Below are 21587 nucleotides of genomic sequence, written 5' to 3'. Positions count from 1 at the left end.
CTTTCAGGAGATAGCACACAGACGGTGACTCATGCTTACGCTTTCTGCTTTCTTCCCCTGGAAGTCTTGGAGCCAGCACTGCTCTAGTGAAGAGGGAGCCATTCATCATAGAGCGTTGAAAGTGGAGCCCGGCAGCATGGAACACAAAGGCAGCACGGCCGTGGTTAGTCCGTTTTCATCAAGTGGAAAACTGACCTGCGGTACCCTCGCCATGCTGGCTTCATCCTGGAAGGTGCTTGGAGGGCAGGCAGCTAACATTTTCCTGAAGCCAGGGGCGTGAGAGTGAGCTGGGCAAAAAAAGACAGTGGTCAGGACCCACAAAGCCATGCCCCCTCTCCCTGCGCCTCCTGTCTGCTCTTTGCACACCAGCTCAGCCTTCTTCCCGGCTCTCTATGGTTTTACCTCTGAGCAGAATTCACAAATAAAACCACTCTAGATTCTGATTCCAAATTGACAAGGCAACAGTTTCTATTCTCCCAGCCGGTGAAGCTTCAGTGGTGTGGGCCACCAAAAGCTACTGCAGACCACACCCTCTGCTCTGGAGAGCCCAGTTAAGAGGGTTATTAATGAATTGAGCTGGCATTCTGAAGTTTGTCTGCCTGAGGCCATTTTATGTTGCTGTAACAGAGCACCTAAGACCCAGTAATTTATAGAGAACAGAAATTTATTGTTATAACATTCTGAGGTGGAGAAGCCTGAGGTCAGGGATCAGGATCCAGGGGCCTTCTTGCTACATCATCCCATGACAGAAGGGCAAAGAGAGGGAGCAAGGTGGCTGAACTGGTAGAGTCAAGCCCTTTTACAATTGGCACTGGTCCATCTGGCAGGTGGAGCCCTCGCACAGCCAACATCTACCAGCATTGTTGCATTGGGAGTTGCGTGTCTAACACATGGCTTTGGGGGACGTTTGCAAACTATGGTAGTGTATAGCATATACACCTATGCTTAAGAATATACTAAGGTGAGCTCCGCAGGTAAGTAAGGACACTTTCCACATAACAACCTGAGTTTGATTCCTGGGACCCACAAGGTGGAGGAATGACTCCTGCAAGCTGTCTTTTGATCTACACACACACACACACACACACACACACTAAATGAATGCAAAAAAGTTCATATTCATGAATTCATTGGAACTGGGCTCCAGGAATCTGATTGGTTGTGGTTTTCTGTAGCCATCTTTGTCTGTTACAAGGAGACGTGTCCTTGATGAGGGGTAAAGACCACACTTATCTGTGGGTATAAGGACAAATGTTTATAGATTGTTGCTAGGGGTTACGCTGGCTTAGTAAAATAGTGGTAGTAGATTCTCTTCTAGTAACCATGATTTCAGAAGCACAGAGTACTTAACAAGGTTTCCAGTACCAGGTGTGGTCTCCCTCTTGCTGAGCAGGTCTTAAGTCCAACTAGAGAGTTGCTGTTTGCTGCCAGGGTACGCTGCTGCTTCATCCATAGTGCTATCATGCTATGCTGATTGTTGGTGTGGTTTGCAACATCAGAGCTAGGTAGGACTGCTGGTTGCCGTAAGACTCAGGGAACATTGTGGAAGGGGAGGCGGAAAGACTGTAAGAGCCAGAGGATCAGGGCATTGCCAAACTGGATGGGGAAAAGCCCAAGAGTGCCTCAACTCTACACAAAGAGCTCCAGGCAACTGTGAAGCTGGGAGCAGGAGAGATGCTCCTCCCCAGGGCACCTGAGTTGTTGTCCAGTGCCAAACAGTCATTCCTGAAAACATACATACAAGTAATACTGTATGGACTCAACAGACTGTATTAATGAATATGTATGTATATACAAATACATATACGCATGCAATAACAGCTGATGAACAGGAGAGCAGAGAGAGGTAAATGGGAAGATTTGGAGAGATAAGAGGGAAGGGAGAAATGTAATTACAATCTCAAAAATAAAAAAAATCAGATTAACATAATAACATTTAGAATTCATCACAATGCACGTTACCATTTACTTACACAGTTAGTGAATTTGAACATTTAGTGAATGCCTCATTCACCATGTACTCTGTGAAGCTCTGAGGACTCGGATAGATGAGGGGCCAGCCCTGAAGTGAGGAGATGAACCAAAGTAAAACAACTTTCCAATAAAATGACAAAAGACAACAGCAGTGACACTTTGGAAGGGTGGTGACAGTGTTTGGTGACAGTGCCTGCTGAGAGGACGCCAATGAAAATCAAACACAGGAGAGCAGCATCTTCTGAAGCCGTTTTTGTAAATAAATATTCTCATTCTTTGAGAACTTCACACAATATGTTTTCATCATATTCATCCCAACACCCCCACTTAACTCATCCCAGATCCATCCTCACCTCCCCACACCCCAACTTGGTGTCCTCTTTCTTTTTTTTTTTTAAACTTAATAACTTGATGTGTGTGGTCCATGTACTTCTGGGTGCAAGGGCTCCTAGGGGCCACACCCACTATAGAAACCAATTTTCCCTCCCCCAGAAGCCATCAGCTGCCCACAAGCTCCTCAGTTAGGGGTGGCCCACTGCTGTAGGATATCTTTCTGTACACGTGAATATGTGCTGCTCTGATTGGTTGATAAATAAAGCTGCATTGGCCCATGGTAAGTCAACTTAGAGGCAGGTGGAAATTCAAGCAGATAGACAGAGAGAGGGCAGCCTACTGTCCAAGGAAAAACATGCCAGCAGAATGGTAAGCCACAGAACATGTGGCAAAACATAGATTAATAGAAATGGGTTGATTTAAGTTATAAGAGCTAGCTAGCAAGAAGCCTGCCATATGCCATGCAACTGGTAATTAATATAAGCCTCTGAGTAGTTATTTTATAAGCAGCTGTGGGACTGGTGGGCTGAGCAGGACTGGAGAAACCTTCTGACTACAGCCCACTGCATGCTGGACTTTTGACTGATTTGATCTTGTGTAGCTCATATGCAGGGAACCCCAGCTGCTGTGAGCTCGTGAGTGCAGGGGTCCTGTCATGTCCAGAACACACTGTTTTGCTTGGCCCTTTGTGACCACGCTCTCTTATAAAACTCCTGCCTCCTCTTTGGAAATGGCTCCTGAGCTTTGGGGGTGGGGGTTGTCACGGAGTCCCACCTGTGGCTGAGCGGTCCACAGACACTTATTCTCTGAACTTTGACCAGTTGTGGCTTTCATAAGAAACTTCTCTGAGGAGGTCCAAGAGCCTCACTACTCTATGCGTACAATGACCTGAGTGCAGTTTCAGACTACGTCCATTTAGCAAAATAATAGTAGCGGGTTCACCCCTCGGGTATTGAGCACCCCAATCTTGAGTTTGGGGCCAGATTTATGGTACCAGGCATGTGTTTCCTCCTGTGGAGCAGGCCTTAAACCCAATTAGAAAGTGGTTTGTTACCCCTAAAATGTTCATGCTACTATTGCAATTATGGACATATCTTGCCTGCTGATTCATATTCTTAAGAGAATACTTTGTGGGCTGGAGAGATGGTTCCATGGTTAAGAGCACCTGCTGCACTTTCAGAGGACCTAAGTTTGTGTCCCAGGACCCACGTGGTGACTCCAAAGTGTCTGTAACTCCAGTTCCAGGTGAACCAGCATCCTCTTCTACCCCTCACTGGCATCAGACATGCATGTGGTATATATACATATATGCAGGCAAAACATTCATACACATAATAAAATACAAATGAATGTTAAAAAACAAAATAAAACATAAAGGATGACTTTGGGTGGGGCTATGGGCTAGCAGGACTGAAAGTGGAGGAAGTGTAGCCTTTTAGGAGAAATAGAGAGAACTGATATACTTTGCAGAGAATGGCAGTTATTGGGATGAACAGACTTACCCCAAGGTTTGTGCACCACCCTCAAGGTTGCAGGTTGAAATCTAGTACCAGTGTGACAGTTGTAATACCACGTACAAACTACAAAGTGATCCTCCCCAGATGTGTTCATGAATTGATCTTGAACATCTAAATGCCAGAACTAAGAGAAACTGATGTTTATTGTTTATAATCTACCCAGTTTATGGTATTTCCTACCAACCCAAATAGACCAAGACAGAAAAGCCCAGGTTATAAGGCAGTGCAACCAGAACTTACTGATGAGAAAGAAAAAAGGGTCCCTTAGCTTAGGTTTGAGTAGCTGGGTAGTGATCCTTTTTCTGGAAAGTACCAGACCACAGTCACTGGTGACACTTCAGGATATGCCAAAGCTGGAACTCACAGCCCAGGAATAAAGATTCCTGGAAAGAAGTGCTCATGAGTTCTCTTGTAGTTTGAGGGCCCCCATCCTTCTAGAACATCACCCAGCCATCTTCCCCATCAGTGTCCACTTCCAGGCCCCTATGATGCCTAGAGGAAGATAGGCTTGGGGTTGAAGCAGAGCTAGGAAGCAGTGAGCCAATCCAGATACCAACTTATTTATTAATGTTGTGTATGCATGACATATGGGTGAGGGTGTTTATGTCATGGCTTTCAAATGAGAGGACAACTTTGTGGAGTCAATTCTTTCCTTCTGTCTTTATGTGGATTCCAGGGATCAAACTTAGGTCATCAGGATTGCATGGCAAGCATATTTACACATAATCCATCTCACTAGCCCTTGACTTACAAATATTTTATAGTGTGTGTGTGTGTGTGTGTGTGTGTGTGTATGTGTGTGTGTGTGCATGTGTGTCTCCAACTTTGTCTTTAGGACCATATGGTTTAGAGTGCCTCATCAGCACCCTTTTCTCTAAATGATAAAGAAGAAATAAAAAGAGCACTCCATGTCTGCAGGTCACATACCCACAGATGCAAATAACCACCCAGTGAAAATATGCAGGAAGGAAGAATTACACCTGCCTGCACTGTACATGCCGGGAATTTTCCTTGTCACCAGTCTCTGAACAACACTGTATAACAGTTGCTTACAGAGCTGGTCCATTGTATCAAGTATTATAAACCATCTAGAAGTCATTGGAACCATACAGGATGATGTGTAGGTTATTTGCAAACACACACTATTTTATAACAGGAAAGAGGGCATCTGCAGATTCAGGCATCGGTTGGGGGGTGTTGTGCAAAGAACTCTGCACGTACCCTGAGAAACAACACTACTTTCTTCATCGTTTTTGTTTCAAGACCTAAGCAAAATGCTTACCACGGTGCCTGAACTACAGGCGTGTTTAATACGCTGGATGTTGTTATTCTCAGCGTTTCCTTGTTGTGCCTTTTCTTCCTGCAAAGGAAATTTATTACCAGGCACCAATTTGCTTATCCGGAGGGTCTGGAAATAAGTTTTGCTTGATTTTAGCTCTACGGACTAGGAATGTTTGTAGCACTCTAATGATTCAGACAAAATTACAACTGCCAAGAAAACAGATTCAACTACATTTTCCAAACTACAAATGAAGACAGACCTCTATCTGAGAATGTAAGTCATGGTTCCCCTAATGTTACTATTGAGAGGAGGTTGAGTCTTAAAGAAACAAAACCGAGTGAGAGGTCCTTAAATCACTAGCTATGTGCCCTGGAAGAGTGTCAGGAACTCTGCAAGCCTCACAACAGCAAGGAGACAATCTTCGCCATCAGTCAGTACCATCTTTGCAGATACTGGGTCAAAATCTTGCAGAGTCTGATGCTGTGGTTTATTCTTCTTTCACATTGAGGCACAGCAAAATTTTGGGAAGGTTTTTCCACTTGACAATTATCACAACAAAGCTTTAGACTTAGCTACATAGAAACTCCCTAGCAAGGCAGCAGAGCACCCGTGACCTTCACAAGGAGAATGAGTTCTGTTGCCTGATGAACAGAGCTCAGGGCAGGATCTACAGCATTGGTTCTCAACCTTCCTGTTGCTGGGACCCTTTAATACAGCTCCTCATTCTGTGGTGATCCCAACTATAAAAGTAGTTTTCATTGCTACTTCATAACTGTAATTTTGCTGCTGTTATAAATCATAATGTAAATATCTGATGTGCAGGATAGCTGATATGTGACCCTTGAGAAAGGATCATTCATTCCCCCAAAGAGGTCGAGACCCACAGGTTTAGATCTGTCATAAGCATAAGAACAGATTCCATTGTTGGAGGATGCAAAGTCCATGTGGCCTCTTTTACAGGGATGAGTTCTATTTACTGAGAGACAAAACTCAGGATTAGGGCCTAAACAATGCTTAGGATATTGGGGGATCCACGTGGAGACTGGCTCCTAGTAGAATAGCAAAGGGTCACCAGGTTGTTTGACCACTTTCACTCTGGCATTCCAGGTGACTAGAAGCCATTCATTTCTTTCCATTGAAGAAAATAGGCCCACATGATTGACAGTCCTGGTTTCTCCAACGTTTACTTTAAGCGGTGCTTTCTACAGAAGAGGATTGCGGGAAGATCAGTCTCCTCTCTTTTCCCTTTTGTCTTCTGGCCATAAGGCAGCCAGCTTGCTCTTCTACATACCGCCCCGCCCTGTGTGCTTTTTCCCTCTGACACACCCATGAGAAGCTGAAAGCAATGGTGTCTCCTGATCTCGAACTAAAAACTCTAAAACTGTGAGTTACAAGAATCTTTTCTATTTATAACTTAATTATCCCAGGTATTTTGTTAATAGTGTCAGAAAGCTGACTAATACAAAGATTGAAATACAAAGTCTTGCATCTCTTTGCCTACCTGTTTCAAGAGTACATCAGAGACGGTGTGTCTACTAAGGAAGGATGGCAATTCTTCTATGAAGTTGTAATTTAATATTTCATGTGAGTCTCTCCATTAATGTCACTCTAGCCATAGATTTCCTCCTGGAAAGCATCTTTCTGACCAGGAAGATCAGAAATGCGCAGGATGAGGAGGTCATCTGACTTAGTGTTTCATCTAGTGAGACACAGAAATATCGCCTGCTGTTCCGGTGCTAGCCCAAGCTGCAGGGCTGTTCCCACTGCCCCACACTTGGCCGTGCTTGCAGGAAACACTAGTCATCCTATCCTGCATCCTATCCTGCAGGTGGGCATTGATGCCTCCACCATCTTTGTAGAGTAAAAGCGATCTCCTAGTGAGAATCACATGGTGGGTCACCTCCTGGTCTGTGTGACTTTTCCATTTCAAGGAAGCCACCATGAGCCACAAATATCTAATAAAACCCAGTACATCAAGGAACCCAGGTGTGGTAGGCAGAATAAAGACCCCCCTAAAGATGGCTTCATCGTAATCCTTAATTCCTAAGCTAGAGTAACACACAGCAGTAACACTGTATATCTAACATATAAGGTGAGGCCATCCAGCAGATGGCCATGAAAGGGGAGATTTTCCAGTCCTGAATCATCAGGCAGAAACAATGTAATTCATCATAAGCAACCTTATAAGTGAAGGCAAGAAGCTTAGAGTCAGAGGGAAATGGCCAGGACCTTCTCTGTTGGCTTTGAAGATGGAGGAAGAGGCCAAAAGCTAAGAAACACGGCCAGCTCCTAGAAGCTGGGAAGAGGCAAGGAAGAGGATTCTCCTGCAGAGCTTCTGGAAAGAGATGTTGCTCTGCAGAAAGCCACAGGGCAGACTATGGGCTTCTAGAATGGAGAGGAGGCATCCCAGACTCTTTAGGTTGAAGCTGCTGAATTGGTGGCTTATTTGGTGCTACAGCAATATAGGAGAGTGAAGACACTTTCCACCCAAGGCCTCTTAGAGTCAAATCCCCAGATGAGGTGCTTCGTGTGTTCATGACCCTCGAAGATCAGCCTGTGATGCCCCAACCTCTGAAGGCTCTTTGTGAAGGTACAGAGGAGTCAGGTACTCACACGCAAAAGAGCTAGAAGTGTGAACATGGAGAGGCTGAAGGGCACCGAGTCGGACCAGATCTGTGCTGATGGAGCCTGGGGACAGAAGAAGTGAGGACACCAGGTGACTACTGCTGCCACCAGCAAGCCCCACTGAGAGCTCCTGGAGAGTGTGAGGGCCCTCGCTTGCAAAGCTCTTTCCCTTCAGAGCGGGTGGACTTCTGGATGTCACTGTGTTACCTGCTCAGAAAGCTCCTCGAGAAGCCACCAGCTTGTAGCTAACTTCCTTATTTAGCCCCAATCAGTCTCTGCTGATTTTATTAACAGGTGTGTGTATTCATTTATTATCTTCCCAGGCTAGAATATAAGCCCCATGAGAACATCGACTCTGTCTGTCTCCCTCATGGTCATCTCCTCAAGGCCTCTGTCAATACCTGGCACATAGAAAGAGCTCAATAAACACACCTAGAGGGGCTGGGGAGATATCTCTATGGGTAAAGTATATGAGCAACCAAGTTCCTATCCCTATTCTTATACAAAAGTCAAGCATGGTGGCATGTATCTTTTTTTTTTTTTTTTTTTTTGGTTTTTCGAGACAGGGTTTCTCTGTGTAGCTTTGCGCCTTTCCTGGAACTCACTTGGTAGCCTAGGCTGGCCTCGAACTCACAGAGATCCGCCTGGCTCTGCCTCCCGAGTGCTGGGATTAAAGGCGTGCGCCACCACTGCCCGGCAAGGCATGTATCTTTAATCTCAGTGCTGGGAGACAGAGATGCGCTGATACCAGGGGCTTGCTGGCCAATCAGTTTGAAGATTTATTTTTATTATGTTTTAATTATGTGTGTGTGTGTCTTTGTGCATGTGTGTGCATTGCCTTGGAAGTGCAGAAGTGTGTGTTGTGGTGATATATTGTGCACCCCAATAAAACTTATCTGGAGAGGACAGAGCCAGCCACCAGATTAGACATAGAGTCCAGACAGTGATGGCACACACCCTTAATCCTATCACTCGGGAGACAGAGATCCATCTATTCAAGGCCACACTAGGAACAGAGCCAGGCATGGTGGCACACACCTTTGATCCCAACATTTGAGATCTCATGCCTTTGCCTGGGAAGCACACACTCCTTTAATCCCAGGGAGTAAGACGGCAGGGCAGAAAAAGGTATGTAAAGCCTGAGGACACAGGAACTCACTGTCTTTAGACTGAGGACTTCTTAGAGGTAAGAACTTGTGGTTGGCTTTCTCTTATCTTATCCAATGTCTGGATCTGGATTTTCTATTAATAAGACCTTTTAAGATTTGTGTTACAGGGTGTCAGATCCCCTGGAGGCAGTTGTGAGTTGCCCAAAATGGGCACTTGAGTCTTCCATGGAGCAGCAACCCTGAGCCATGTCTCCAGCACCGTGGCCAATTTAGCTAAATAGTAAGCGAAAATCCAATGAGAGACCCTGTCTCAAAGAATAATGTGGAGAAATGATTGAGGAAGACATCCCAACATTGATCTCGGCCTACACGCTGAAGAGTTCAGCTGCACACACATGTGCATGGGGTCGGGCAGAAGGAAAAAGATCATTTGAAGGATCTTAGTCATTCAAGGGTGCATCATACGTGACCCCAACGCTCTTAGCCGTAAGAGATGGAGAGAGAGTGTGGACACGGACAGTGCTAGAAGTAAAGAAAGGACAAATAAATAAAGCTGAGCGTGTTTGGTTTTAACATGTGAGCATGAAACAACAGTGTGGTTTCCTGTTGGCATTTGAAGGGACCAGCTCCAGGCGTCTACTTTTCTCCCTATCTTCTCTCTGCATTGACTCTCGTCTGATTCCTCTGTCTGCCTCCTTTGGTGACACCATCACTCAAGAAGGCGTCCAAGCTGGAAAGCTAGGAATCCATCCTAGGCATCTTCCCACTCACTCCAACAACCAACCCGGCCACTTTTCAAACTGCTGAAGTCCTGTCTTTTCTTTTACCAAAACAAACAAGCAAAACCACTTTGCATATGCCACGCTTTTCCTCAATGGGTGGTTTTGATGGCTACCTTGCAGTTATTTTTGAAAAGAATAAATATATTTATTACATTCCCTTCAAGGTCAACTTAGCAATTCACAATGAGTGAGAAAACAAACTGCTTTTCAAAGGAAACTCTAGCCGAAGAGAAATTGGAAAACAGACCTTTGGAAACATCTCCAGCGTTTTGTGACTTCACTGCCAAAAATGAGCTGAGTGCACAAACATCTCTATCAGAACACTTTAAAGTTTTGGCACACTAAACTGATTGACCTATTTTAATTTCTTTTACTCAGAGGTTTAGTGAATAGCAAACCTATTTTTTAATACTATGAAAAATATATACTCCTCCCAATGAATTCATGAGGACAACTGACTGATACCAGAAATAAAAGATATTTATTAATTCAAACTTACTTTTTTGCCAGGCAGTGGTGGCGCACGCCTTTAATCCCAGCACTCTGAAGGCAGAGACAGGAGGATCTCTGTGAGTTCAAAGCCAGCCTGGTCTACAGAGTGAGATCCAGTACAGGCACCAAAACTACACAGAGAAACTCTGTTTCAAAAAACAAAACAAAACAAACAAACAAACAAAAACTTACTTTTCCCTTTTCCTTTATCATGTACATGTATGTGTGGTGTGCTGATGTGCACATGAATGTCTTGCATGTGTATGGGCACATGTTCTAGTTTCTTTTCGGTTGCTGTGACAAATACCATAATCGAAAGCAACTTGGGAAAGAAGGGGTGTCTTTGGTTTACATTTCCAGGTCACAGTACGCGAAGTCAGGGCAGGAACTCTAGCAGGAACTGAAACAGAAACCAAGAAGCGATGCAGCTTGCTGACTTTCTCTCCATGTCTTGCTCGGCCTGCTTTCTTATACAGCCCAGGGATAGTACCACCCACAGAGGGCTGAGACTCTCACAGCCATCAAAAATCAAAACAGTTCCTCACAGACAGGGACACAGGACAGTCTGATCTGGACAATCGCCCAGCTGACACTCCCTTAGATGACTCCGGGCTATGTTGACAGCGGATGCTAAAGTGTGCACACATATGTGTGTACGCACATATAGAGGTCCAACGCTGATGTAGGGAATCGGTCTTAAGCCCATCAATATGGCCAAAGTAGCTGGGCGGCTTGCTCTGAGCAGCTTGCTCTGGCAAGTTCCGGCTTCTGAGGCTGGGAATACAGGTGGGCTGCCATGCTCATCCAGCATCTGCTGGATTCTGAGGGTCTCGACTCTGGTCCTCACATTTATGAAGTGAGTGCTTCAGCCACTGAGGCATCTCTCCGTCCCCGGACCCAGAGTTTCATCAAAAACCTTTGCAGAGCCCGAGGAGATAGCTCAGTGAATAAGAGAGTTTACTGTGCAAGCGTGAAGGCCTTAGTTCTGATTCCCAGCACCCCACCCCCCCACCCCCCGTGCTGTGGTGAGCAGGTGTGCACACAAGAGAACAATTGGAGTTTGCTGGTGTCCAGCATAGCTGAAAAATGGAAAGCTCTGGGTTCAGTGAGAGACCCTGTCTCAAGAAAGAATGACAGAGAAAGGACGCCTGCTGTCCTCCGGCCTCTGCCTACCTGCACACGGATGTATACACCAACACACATATGTGCCAACACACATAAGCCATATACATACATGCACAATTACCAGATAGCGCTGAGAGCATGATTTCTTGATACAGGAGTCCAGCTTCCATTTGGAGCCTTGTCACTTTACAAGGTCTTTCTCGGCCACGAGAGCCAGTAGAATATAGAACTGAAATAATTCAGAACAGGATCGAGACAAGGTTCCACAGAAGTAACTAAAATGAGGCTGCTCCTCCCTTGGAGCGCCTCCAACTCTGGGAGTTCTTTCTCATTTCCCCTTAATAAATCTCACTACATCTACACTTGCCTTGCCTGAAAGATTAAACTGAGATGAAACTGACTGTACATGGGTTTCCTTTGGTTTTGGGTTTGGGGTTTTGGGTTTTGGTGCTGGGTCATTCTTGCTATACACATGCTTTCCCACTGAGTTAAAGCCTAGGACTTACCCTAAATGTTCTCATTTCGCTTTTATCTGTTGAAAGTTTCTATTTTGGAGTGGGCTTTTATTTTATTTATTTATTCTGTTTTGGAGGTTTGCCTGTTTGCTTGTCTCTGAGACAGACTCTAATGCTCCAACTTAATTCATAGCTGAAGATGACTTGGATTTCTGTTCCCTCTGTGTCCACCTCCCAAGTGCCAGGATTACAAGTGTGTGCCACCACATCAGATAGGTATGTTTTAAAATGTATACACTATATGACGCTATATGATATATTTCACAACAAACTACGACAAGTATGTAATTCACTTTATATAGAACTATACTAGGTATGGTAGCTCATATCTGTAAACTCAGCACTTAGGAGAATGAGCCAGGAGGATGGCCACAAGTGTGAAGCTGGTCTGGTCTAGTTCCTAGAATACGTACCCAGGATTTTCTTATGCACAGGGTGTTTGAATGCTGCTCAGTGGGCCCACAGCACTGGCCTTCAAACTGCTTCCTGTTAACCCAGCTGCAGGCCTTTAGGGGCCAGCAAGAAGAGAGATGCACACACTGCTAAGGGCACTGTTGATCCCGTATATGCCGAGACTCGCTGTAACGTCAGCTTCTGGGTGAAGTCGGGAGCAATGGCAGTTTGTAAATTCCGTAGCTGTAGCTTGCTGCTTAGAGAAGGGGGGCAGAGAGAAGCCTCAAGTCCTGGCTTCCAGCCCTAGCTCTTCCCTTTCTCAAGAAAGCATATGGAATACCAGTGGGGGAGATCCACCACATTGCAGGGGTGACCTTCGAGCTGCTCTAATGTGGGTTTTCTTCAAGGAGGGAAGCCATTAGGAACCTAATAGTGTATTATTAGTAACACATTATTTGTTCACACCCTGGTAATTTGAGACTCATGGGATGAGAATCTTTGACTCCCAGAGTCAAGCTGAGCCCCCCAGCTGCAGGCCTGACTCTGCTTTCCATCCAGGCTCACTCTCCCTTCTCCTCTGCTACCTGAACGGGCTGTGCTGTTTCTTTCCAGTTTCCGAGTGCCACCTCCCACCCCGGCCCCGGATTCCTACCCCGCTTCCCACCCAGCTGACTTTCATTTTCCCATCACTAAGCTCAAAAGGCCTCTTCCAGGAAGTGTCCTCACCCTCCCCACGGCAGCTTTGCTCTGTTACAGACTCCCACGGCTCTGTGGTGCAGTGTGGTCATGGCTGTAGGAGCTGACCGGCCCCACCAGGCTGTGGGCTTCTCTGAAGCCAAGGAGGGAGCCTCCCTGGCAGTCACAGCTCCTGGGGTATAGAGTGCACCCTGTGGATGGTTGCTCGGTGAGCAAGAGAGTGAGTGGAGACGTGGATGAGACCTTGTGTCACTCCGCAGACATTTAGGACCCATGGGATCCAAAATGAACAGAATGACAAACTTCTGCATTGAGTCAGTGATGGTTTCCAGCTGAAAACGACAGGCTGGATGAGAAGAGCCTAAGAATTACAAAGGAGCAGAATGGGGGGGGGAGCCCTTCACCCCCCACCCAGAGCAACCTCCGTAGAACTTTAACATCGGTGCAGTCACTCTGGTAATCCTGTCCCCTGCACATTGACATCGGGTGACACTGTCCACCCCTCTGTGTCTCCAAGAGAACACTTCTCTTTCCAAGAGCCGAGTGTTTTGTTTTTGTTTTTTAACTAGCGAAGAACACGTTCCCTCTTGATATTTGAGACCGCTCTCCTTCTGGGACTTGGGTGGATAAAGCAAGCTCTAGGCAAGCACTGAGGGATATTTTCCCCATCCTCTTTATTCCCCTTCAGACTTGCCTGTGCCGTTATTACTGGTAACCTGGCTCTTCCCTTTACCAGGGAAAAGCAAGCTGGCTCGGTCCTGACCGCAGAGGCGGTGGGGTGACGCTCAGTCAGCAAGAGCTGACAGTTCCTTGCGCTGTCTGCTTCCTCCTCAGTTTTGATTCGGTCCTTAACCTAGTTTTTACAGAAACTCTGCCAAACGACAGACACACTCCGTCACCCGTGTCTGAATAAATGAACCGGGCTTTTGCCAGAAATGATAAGCCCTGTTCCCAGAGAAGGTTCTAGACTTCAGCACTCTGGGCTTTTCCCTATCCACCAAATGGTCTAGTTTTCACGCGCCTGTCCTTTCCACAGCCAAGTGTGGGCTGTGGCTGCATCCAATATTGAGTCACTCTCAGCAGACGAAAGGTTAGGGGCTCGGAAACCATATAGCCAATGTGACCAGAAATAGCCACGGTGGCAAAGGAACTGAGCAAATTGTTTTGAAGAGTTAACAAATGCCAAAAAAAAAAACCTTCTGTCATGGATTTTTTTGTTTTGGGTGGAGGGAAGTGCATAAAATACATCTGACACCAACAGGGTAAAAATCAGCATGATCTTCAGAGCTGCTGTTCCAAACCCTATTCTAACTGCATAGACGGTCTGTGAACCATAGAGACTCTGGGTCTCAGTTTGGTGTGATGTATATTACTTACTTGCTAGGTTTTTTTAATGATAAAGTTTATCAAATAAAAAAAAATCTCAGCATGTAAAAGCACTTTCTCCCCAGCCTTAAGACCTGCATAAATCCCCAGAACCCACACGGTGGAAGGAAGGAGAGAACCAATGTCTGCAAATTGTCCTCTGACCATCACACACTGCCGTGGTGCGTGGCTACACGCATATTCATGCTTACACATACACAAGAATAAATAAATGTTAAAAAAATAAAAAACATCGACAGTAAACGTTACCATCCTATTTCTCATAGACTTCTGAGGCCATAGCCTCCCAGCCATCATGTGATTGTCAAACAGGCAAAGTCCCAAGTCTCATTTAAAAAACAAAACAAAAAAACAGTTTCTTAAGGTAAGGGCCTGGGAATCTGTTACTTAAAATAATTTTAGAGACATTGTCTCACTGTGTAGCCCTGGCTGGCCTGAAACTTGTTATGTAGATGAGGGTGACCTCAAACTCACAGAGATCTGCTTGACTCTGCCTCCTGAGTGTCTACAAAGAGCTGAAAGACTAGAACCTTCCTGGGGATGGATGGTCCCTAGTGAAGCCCATGTCCTTTGCTGCCCTGCATTTTTAACAAGAGCACTGGGTCACAGACAAGGGCGCTTGGCAGCAGTAATCACCCTGCCAAAGGCGCTGTAACACTCCCAGTGGAACCCCAGCACCAGGGCAAAGGCATCACCGAGACTCAGCAGCGCCCCCTGCCCTTCCAGCCACAGCCCGCTCGGCCTCCCTCAGGCAAACCGGTAGCTTGTCTTCTCATGCCACAGCTTACAACTTTCAGTTGTCTTTTGCTTTTGTTTTTGTTTTTCAGACACGGTCTCTTGTGGCCTATGTAGTGGTTGAATTAAAAACGAAGCCAAGGCTGGTGTTTTCATTTCTTTTCCTATTACTGGGATAAAATACTCTTTGTCTTCGTCAGTGTTCTGTTGCTGTGAAGAGACACCATGGCCGTGGCAACTCTTATAAAAGAAAGCATTTAAGGCAGAGGTTTAGTCCATTGACATCATGGCGGGAAGCATGGCAGCGTGCAGACAGACATGGTGCTGGAGAGGTAGATAACGGAGAGTTCTACATCAGGATCCACAAGCAGCAGAAAGAGAGATTGACACTGGGCATGGCTTGAGCCCATGAAACCTCAGAGCTCACCCCCAGTAACATGCTTCTTCTAACAAGGCCACACCTACTCCAACAAGGCCACACCACCTAATCCTTTCAAATGGTGCCACTCCCTGATGACCAAGCAACTTAGGGGAGAACTTGTTTAACCTGGTTTGTAGTTCAAGGGTACAGTCCATCATGGCAGGGAGTTCAAGGAGACCGGGGCTTGAAGCAGTGGGTCATTCATATCACACACCCCAATCAGGAAACAGAGAGAAACGAATGCCTGCTGCTACCCAGCTCATTTTCTCTGCCTCTACAGTCCAGGATCCATGCCAGAGAAGGTTCAATCCACAATTAATATGCCTCTTCCCAGGGGCTGGAGAGATGGCTCATCTGTTAAGAGCATTGACCAGAGCCCACATGGCAGCATCCAGCTGTCTGCAACTCTAGTCCAGGGGTGCAGGGGTCTGACGCCTTCTTCTGGCCTCTGTGGGCGTCAGGCATGCCCCTGGTACACAGACAGACATGTAAGCAAAACACCCACAGACATAGAAATAAATAAAACTTAAGAAAGAAGAAGACAGATCTTCCTTAGGCTACCAAGATGAGTCAGTGGGTAGGGCCACCAAGCCTGACAACGTAGTTTCTCCGCTGGTGACGTGGAGCTGTGTGATGACAGGATCACTCGGGGACACTTTTTGGAAGTACGGTACTTACAAATGCTGAATAGATGTCTACCTTAAGATGCAGAGACTGTTCTTCTCAGGCCTCCTGGAACTACCTTTGTGTGTTCGCCAAACTCACCCACAGAGTGCTCCTCTGTTGATGGAAACAGAGGCTTGGTAGTCACTCAGCGCTCACTGGCAGAGGCTGCACATCTACATTTTTAACTAACATGCTGGTTGACTCACACACGGGGAATTGGGGGGAGTCTTTGTATTCAATATTCCGAAGATCTATTTGTAGAGCAATCTTAATGGTTTTGACAGCTCTCCAAACCCACCAGGCCAATGCATCTGAGTTAGTCAAAGGAACAGGGTACGTTTTCAGTGGGGAACTCACAGTGGGCCCCGAGGAGGAGTTACACTGAAGTGCCGTCTTCGTGCCCCATGCCTGCAGAGTCCACAGAAAAGAACGTTTCACCAACAAGTTAAAATTTTAATTGTGTTCTCACAGCCCTGGACCCGGGCAGCTGCGGCTGAGCTCAGTTGTGTAGCACTGTTGTGAATGAATATTTCAGGCGTGCTGTTTTCCCATGAAGTTCTTTTGATTCAATAGAGCCAGGATATCTAAGCTCAGGAAATCACTGAAAACAAAACCCCTCAATCCTCGAAAACTATCAATAGGCAACTGAGAAAATCCTAGGCCGGATCAAGTTGAGAGTTTATATGCTTAAAGCAGCTGCCACATTTGGAGTGTTCACCTCCCAGTGATGTCCCCTAAACATGAGCAGCCCTGGATGGCATACAGATTACCTAGAGGTCCCTTCTTGGGGGTGAAGGGACATTCAGAAGTGTAGCACCTGTGAGAGCTAATCTTGGCTGTCCACCTGACTGATCTATGGAGAAATAATCTCAGCTGAAGAACTGCCTCCAGCACTAGCCTGTTGGCTTGTCTGTGTGATTTTCTTGATTGGTAATTGGTGTGGGAGGGCCCAGCCCACAGCAGGTGGTACCATACCTAGGCAGGTGGGCTTTGGTTGTATGAGAGCCTGGGAGGAGGCCAGGAAACAGTGTTCTTCTGTTTAAGATCTTGCCTTGAGTTCTGCCCTAACTCCCCTCAGTGATGGATAATGACCTGGAAGTGCAAGATGAAATAAACATTTTCTTTCCTACACAAGTTGCTTTTCTCATAGAATATTCATCATCGAGATAGAAAGCAAACTACAATATCTCCTTAAAGATAAACAAAAAAAAACCCCAAGCCCTTCTTGATGCCCTGGTTCCCCACGGACTAAGGTCCAAACAAACCCACATGCAAACTCTTTGGCATCCCGACACATACAGAATGGAAAGACCCTCAAAAAGAAAGGACATTCAATTAAAATTAAACACCACCGTGACTCAAAAACAGCCCATAAAGCCAACTTCCTAAACACTTGCTTTCAGACTATGTGAGAGATCTCAGCCGTTAGTGAAAAAAACCCAAAAGCTCAACAAACCCAAGGAAACAGCTTCTCCAAATACAAACCGCAAAACCGACATTCTGCTAAAACTACTTCCATCCTGGTTCCTCTTGTATGGAGTCCCCAACTTACAATCAATCAACTGAACAGTGTGCATTTGTGCGTGCGTGTATGGCATGTGCGTGCATGTGCATGCGCATCCATGTGTGTGTGTGCGTGTGTGTGTGTGTGTGTGTGTGTGTGTGTGTCTTGCATGCATGAACATTCACATATGTATTCAGATGTGCCAGAGAAAGATGTGTCCTATACTCTCACTCTCCATCTTAGTACCTTGAGATAGGATGTCTCACTGAACCTGAAGCTGGCTACTTTTTGGTTCAGCTGCTGGCCCTTAAGCCCCAGTGTTCCTTTTGACTGTGCCCCACACCCCTTTTCTGGGGTTACAGACATGCATGGTCATGCCCAGCTGGTACAGGCATTCTGGGGATATGAACTCAGGACCTCACGCTTGCACAGTGGCTGCTCTTACCCACTAAACTATCTTCCCAGCCCAGACTGAATGATTTTTCAACATTACCATAGAACAATAGCAATGTGATTTTGAACTTTGAATTTTGAGTCTTGCTCGAGGCAGCCGGGCTGTTCCAAGGACAGATAACCAGCCCTCCTACAGGCTAAGCTATGGTGTCTAGCAGAGGAAATGCACTACATGCATTTGTTACTTAAGTGATATTGTCAACTTACACCAGGGTTTCTGGGACAGAGCCCCATTGGGAACTGAGAATTGACTGTTCAGAGGTAGCCCACCGGCAGGCACCAACATCCTAACCCTAAGATTCAGAAGCACACTGGTGTGCAGCCCAGCTCTGCACAGCAAGGACCACACACTTTAGGCATTGCAAATGAGACAGAAAAGCTTTGTAACAGGACCTAGGCACACAGACGACGATGGGTAAGTGACTGTGATGTGGCATGTGGGAGGAAGTTCTCTGACTGCATGGAAGGAAATTTACAGGCGAGGACTCAAGGGAGCGTTTATCTCTCCAGTTCCATCGTTAATCTGCTGTCCCAAGAGATCCGGCAAATACTTCAAATATCAGGAGCCTTGCTCACTTTCAAGGAGCAGCCCCTCTAGTCCACCCTAAATTCCTGAATCTTATTTGGCAGACAGTGAGGTCACAAGGAGAAAGAAGAAATGGAAGGGTCAGTGACAGTGGCCAGTGCCATAGAAGGAAGTGCCAGGAAGCCTGGGCTGGGAATGTCCTGTCCCTGGCACCTCTCACCCACCACTTTGTCATCCATGAGTGTGACAGCCTCAAAAGGGATTCTCAGAAGAGCAACTCTCTGGGTTTTGGTTGTTTTAAGTTGAAGCCAGACCTGATAACACATTCTCTTCTAATCCAGCTACTTGGAAGACTGAGGCAGGAGGATTCCAAGTTTAAGGCCAGCCTGGGCAACTTAATGAGCTCCTGCATCAAGATAAAAGTTAATCTAAAATAAACTAAAAGGAAGGCTGGGGGGAGGTAATAGTGATCCAGGGAAGATTGGAACATGGACCAGAGGAGCCAGGGCTGACAATGTGGGCATAGTTCTTCTGAGCTACAATTTGAGAAGGTAGCTGAACTCAGTAGAAGTCAATACTCAATGCAGGTTTAAAAACAACAACAAAGACAAAACCATGACATCAAAGTAAAGCATCTAACTTTCATTAATCCAGGGAACATTTATTAAGCACCTACTAAGTGCTGTCTAGGAACTAAGCATATGTCAATGAACAAAACAAAATCTGTACCATCATAAAGCTTCCGTTGTAGTGGGAAGACAGACAAAAAGTATACAGATATCATGGGGAGTTGTTTGGTTTGGTTTGATTTAATTTGGTTTTGGCTTTTTTGAGACAAAAGACCATGGAGGCTGACTATCTGGCGTCAAGAGCATCCTCCAGAGTGTGACCCATTGCTGGAACGAATGTGTGGCTACGTGTGTCCAGCTAGCTCCAAGTCTGATTCCCGTCAGGCCTATTCTTCTCTTCTTGTTGGTATAATGTGGACAAATTAGGGGAAATGGCAGGGATAAAATCTAGTCCACAGGAAGCATCAGGACGATGAAAGCTTCTTTTTCAGCTAGATGATGAAAGGGAAAAACAATGAGATATACACACAAATGCAGATCTATTCTGTTGTGCCTTGTGTTCAAGACTGATACCCAGGAAAGCGAACGTCATCTGAAATCACGGGGGTGGAGGTAACTGGGAGCCTTTAAACGGTCCCTCTTAATGACATACTTGATTTTATCCAAAGCATCAAGGGATTTGGGACATCAGGACTTAGGAGTCAAGAAGGGAAAACTATTCACAGTTAAAGAACACAAACTTGGGCCCTTTTTGTTTTGTTTTTAAACTTTTAAGACCCTCTGTTTAAAACCTTTGGCACTTTGTCCCAAATATGTTTGATTTCATATAGAAATGTCAGGTCTTATTGTGTGTGCTGCAGCAATCTTCAAAGGTGCTTCTGTAATTATGAGAAGAAAACTGAGTCTGTAACTCCTCAACAAACACATCTCTTTTCCTGTCTTGCCACCGGTAAACAAGGAAGCTCGTTCTTAGTATTTCGTAGTCCAGACCCCAGAGTCCTAACTCAAAGCCCCAGTCATATACATGACCCGACTATAAAGTACTGGACTCTTGGGGGACACCCAACCTTCATAAGACAAGGCAAGATTTCCCATGAGGCCAAGGACTCCAGTCAGAGTCCAGAGTACACTGGCCTCCACTTTCCCCGTTACCCATTAGAATGGAGAGTTGGGTGGATGGAGAAAGAACCTACCTCTAGACGTCAAGGCAAAAGCTTAGCTTTCAGGCTCGAGAGATGGTTCAGCACCTAAGAGTGCTCACTGCTTCTGCAGAGGACCAGCGTTTGGTTCCCAGCACCCATGTCAGGTGGACACAACTGCCTGTAACTCCAGCTCCAGGGGACCTGACACCTCGGGCCTCTGCAGGCAACTGCATTTACGTGCACACATCCTCCATATCCCCAAGTAGTTCAATGTTGACTCAAGGGCCAAGGCAATCCCTGACCCCTCTCACATTACACCAGGAAATAACGTCCCTGAGCCTCCCACTCTAACACTACCGAACCAGACCCACACTCCTCAGGCTCTGTGTCCCCCTGCCTCATCTGCCACGCCCCCTGCACTGAAAACAAAGATGAGGCAAGAGGTCTATTGCTCTGTCCTTCCGACCACAGCACCACAGGCAGCTGAAGTCAAAACCAGAACTCTTACTGCCTGCTCACTCTCCTGGAGGCTGCCTCTCTGAACATGGCCTTTCCCACTGCATCTGAGACATTACCAAGAATTGCCAGTTTCCTCTGAAGTCAGACTGCTTTTTGCTGTTCCCTTCCATCATTACACTCTCCACAGCCAGAAGCAGCAAGCTTTACCATGCCTCTGAGCCTTGGCACATGTGCTCTTCTCGAATCACACTTGTTTCACATACCTATGTATCCTCCATCTATATGAGATGGAATCCCAAGTAGACTGAGTCCTAAAATTCTTCCTGGCTTAAGTTCCTTGATTGTGCTAATGGCCCCAGCACATCGCTCGTTGCCAAGTACCTTGGCAGTGCCTCCCTCCTCACCCTACTCTGGCTTTAGCTTGGTTCCTTGCTTTGGCTGTGGAATATTAACAGACAGAACTGAACAGAAGCTTTTAATGGTGCTTGCACAACTCTGCTTGCACGTGTGTGCCTCTGCCATGACCAGAACAATCTTGGGTTAGCCTGATGTCAGGTTTGGGAGCAGAGCCTGCTGGTCACAGGCATTCCAGCCAAGCCTATCCTAGGTCAGCTAACGGTCAACCAGTCTGCAGATCTGTGTGTGTACTCAGTCAAAATGAACAGAGCTGCCTGGCTAACTCACGGCCCAAAGCAGCTACAGGCATCCCAGAGCAGACTTGGAACTAAATCAGAGTTCAAGCTGGGCTGGGCATGGTGGCGCACACCTATAACCACCCCACCTGGGAGGTGTTGGCAAGAGGATTTCTGAGAGTTCGAGACCAGCATAAGCCACTTGGCAAGACCCCACCTCAAAACTCCAAAGCAACAACAAAAAATCGGGA

The sequence above is a fragment of the Peromyscus maniculatus genome, chromosome 6 (genome assembly GCF_049852395.1).
Source record: "Peromyscus maniculatus bairdii isolate BWxNUB_F1_BW_parent chromosome 6, HU_Pman_BW_mat_3.1, whole genome shotgun sequence".
NCBI classification, from domain to species: domain Eukaryota; kingdom Metazoa; phylum Chordata; class Mammalia; order Rodentia; family Cricetidae; genus Peromyscus; species Peromyscus maniculatus.
Note: the sequence above shows the minus strand (reverse complement) of the source record.